We start from the raw sequence: 3,950 nt of genomic DNA, 5'->3' as shown, positions 1-3,950 counted from the left end.
AAATGTGTGTATGACTTGTTTTATTTTTCATGAAGCCAAAGGAACAAACTTATTTTGGGGTAAGTGGCTATGTTAGAATTAAAGCATTCTTATCTTTGCTAGTAGAAGGAATTTTAATGTGAAGGGCTACCCAGTAAAGAGTTTTGTGTGAGCACGTGAAGGGCATCCCTGTTGTTTGCCTTTTATCCTGTAGAGGGCAGTGTTAGTGCTGCAGCTGCTGTGAAACAGATTTGGGTAGATCAGGGTTCACTCAGCAGTTTGAGAAAAGTCTCCAGTACTGAATGGGTTCCCACAGGCACTGTTAGAGAACCTGGAGGTGATGTTAATCAGGCACAAGCTGCATGACGATTTCAGTTTATCACTGATTAAATTCCTGCTGTGTGCTAGGCAGGGTTCTGGGGGCTGGGACACAGCTGATCATGATGGACAAACTTTCATAAAAGAAGAGTGGAGTACGGTGGACCTTCGTGTCCCTTTCACCTAGCTTTCACACTTATTAACACAGTCTTGTTTTATTAATACCTCTCCTTATTTCCCCACACCGCCTACCTATTTACACTATTTTATAGTAAATTGCAATAGATAATGACCGTTTTAAAAAAATAACATCAATAACTTTACACCAAAACTGTAACAGTTCCTTAATATTAAACAGTTTACATGAAATACCGATACATCGAAAATTATAAAATGTGGAAGAAAGATACTGAAGACAAATAAATGGGAAGATAGGTTGGGAGAATTAATATTGTTAAAATGTCCATGCTACCCACTGTGATATACAGATTCAATGTAATACCTATAAAAAATTCCACTGGTAGTTTTCACAGAAATAGAAAAAAAAATCTTAAAATTTGTTTGAAACCCCAGACTCCTAATAACCAAAGTAATCTTGGAAAAAAGTTAAGCCAGAGGCATCATATTTCCTGTTTTCAAACTATGGTTTTTTTAGAAAGCTGCAATAACCAAAGTACTATGCTACTGGCATCAAAACAGCCATATAGATCAATAGTATAGAATAGAGCGCTCAGGAGTACACCCACGCCTGTACGGCCAATTTTCAACAAAGGAGCCAAGAATATACAATGGAAAAAGGAGAGTCTCTTTAATAGTGTTTGGAAAACTGGACAGCCACATGCAAAAGAATGAAACGGTCTTCTGCACCATACAGAAAAAAACAAAATGGATTAAAGACTTTGGTGGAAGACCTGATGTCAAACCTAGAAGGAAACAGTGGGTAAGGTCCTTGTTATGGGTCTTGGCAATAATTTTTATGGATTTGACAAACCAAAAAAGACCCGCAAAAATAAGTGGGACTATATCAAGTTAAAAAGCTCCTTAGCAAAGGAAACCAACAAAATGAAAAGGGAACCTATGAGATGGGAGAAAATATTTGTAAACCACGTATCTAAAAGGGGCTAATATCCAAAATATACAGGGGACTAGTACAGGAAATAGCAAAACAACAACAACAAAAAAAAACAGTTTAAAAATGGGCAAAGGACCTGATGGCATTTTTTATTTTTCCAAAGAGGACATACAGATGGCCAACAGATAACATGAAAAGATGCTCAACGTGGCTAATCAGGGAAATGCAAATCAAAACCACAGATACCACCTCACACCTGTCAATGGCTGTCAGTAAATGTGGTGTGTCGGTGAGGATGTGGGGAAAAATGGAACAACCGTCCTGCACTGTTGGTGGGATTGTAAATTAATGCAGCTTGGAAGGACCTTGAGGGTGTTTCGCTAAGTGAAATAAGCCAGACAGAGAAAGACAAGTACAGCATGGTGTCACTTCCATGTGGAATCTAAAAAAAAGTCAAGCTCATAGAATTTTTTAGTTCTTTTCGAGTTTCCTCTCCAGAGCTTCTTTAAATTGGGATCTCTGGCCCTACTTCTTGGAGATTCTGTTTTGCCTGGCTGAGGTACAGTCTAAACCCCACGTAGTTCAGATGTGCGTCCAGAATGTGGGACCTTTGGTTTACATCACCTTAGCTCATCTATAATTACAGATTATAACCCTTGGTGTTTATTTTCCACTGAAGATGGCTAATGTTTGGTTGAGGTGCTTTACAAACATCATTTTGTGTAGTTAGAATCTTACTGCTGGCATGGTTAGATTGTCAAGACCAAATGCCGCATGACAGAGCCAAGGTTCAAATCCGGGTATGTCCACACTGCATCCTAATTACCATGGGCTCATTTGGACAACAGAACATCCTTGTGTATTTAGACAGATCTCATCCCAATTTGACATATAAGCAAATCAAGGCCTAGATAATAACAGACATCTAACAGGTCAACACTTGGCATTGCAGATGATATTTAAGTGATTTACTAAATGTATATTGACTCATATCAGCCAGAGTCTGATCAGGAGAAACCATACAATAATTTGAACAGGGAAAATTTAATGGAGTTACTAATTCAAGTGGGGTTGGGATAACAAGGGATTGGTTAGTAAAAGCAGACAATGCTGAAGAATGTAGGCATGACAGAAAAATAGCTATTACCCCCCTGGCTGAGGTAGAGCATCGTAAGAACCGCCCCCCCCAACCCTGGGATGTGTTGGGATGGGTGTGACCACAACTCAGTGAATGGCAGAGATATTGCTGTGGTCCTGCTTGGGCTGAAGTTGCTGGTAATCCACCCTCTAGGGTGCTGGGGGAGTCTTTTTGTGGAGCGGTATCTCAGCACAGGCACTCTGCTACTAGAGCCTCAAGGGAACACTGGGGGTGGCTGCTGGCTGCTGGGCGCCACTGGCCACAGCATTGCAGGAGCCCCGCACCAGGAAGCTTCATACAGTGGAGTAGCCTGGAGAATGAGGGCACCGGAACCAGGAAGAAAAACCACGTCTTCCTGCAGTGACTCTAGTGCCCTCTATGAAAGCATAACATGGTGCCAGCTGCAAAAGATAGTTCAAGGACCCAGATCCATTTTGGCAGAAGGATAATGAGGGGTGAATGTGGAGCCGTGAGACAGTAAATCGATGACTCACACAAGACTCATTTAATCCAAAAACCTACATTACTACCCCAACATAAAGATAAAAAAAGCAACATTAAGGAACTAGCCAGACATCACAGAGTAAGTGAGAAAGCTAGGATGCCCTAGTTGATTTTGCTCAGTGGTTAGAGCGTTGGCCTGTGGATTGAAGGTTTGATTCCAGCCAAGGGCACATAACTGGATCGCAGGCTTGATCCCCAGCCCTGGGCGGGGCACATGCAGGAGGCAACCAATCAATGTATCTCTCTCACATCAATGTTTCACTCTCTTCTACTCTCTCTGAAAAGCAATAGAAAAAAATATCCTCAGGTGAAGATTTAAAACAAAACAAAACAAAAGCCCAGCCGGGCGTGGCTCAGCAGTTGAGCATTGACCTAGGATCCAGGAGTTCGGGGTTCGATTCCTGATCAGGGCACATGCCCAGATTGCGGGCTGCAGCCAGTCAATGACTCTCATCATTGATGTTTCTACCTCTCTCCCTCCCTCTCCCTTCCTCTCTCTGAAATCAATAAAGATATATTTAAAAAAAAGGATTTCAATTTTAAAAAGTGTTAACCAACAGGAGCAGTCTAGAGTTCGGTAAGTAGGGGTCTCTGTCCCAGGACACCTCCCTTCCAATGGACAGTTGCATTGCAGCAGCCGCTTTTTAGTCATCTCATTTTCATGACTTTAGCAGCTTTTCAAAATTTCCGGAAATGAGTGAACCTTCAGAGGGACAAATGTGATATTTGCGTGTATGATTTCTTGCTTCTTTTAAAATTAAGGATATTTAAAGCCTTTAAGCTTTTTTTTGTCAAATATACACTTAAGAACTTTTCTCAAAGTGAGGATAATTAGGGCCTGTCTCGTTGAATCCATGAATCTAATTTCACAGCCTCTCAATCCCTAGTGAAACTGCAGTAACGATGTTTTAACAACAAACAGAGGGAAGGGGAGTACAG

Source organism: Miniopterus schreibersii (assembly GCF_964146895.1).
Source record: "Miniopterus schreibersii genome assembly, chromosome: 3".
Taxonomy (NCBI): domain Eukaryota; kingdom Metazoa; phylum Chordata; class Mammalia; order Chiroptera; family Miniopteridae; genus Miniopterus; species Miniopterus schreibersii.
The sequence above is the reverse complement of the archived record's forward strand: the minus strand, read 5'-3'. Positions refer to the sequence as shown.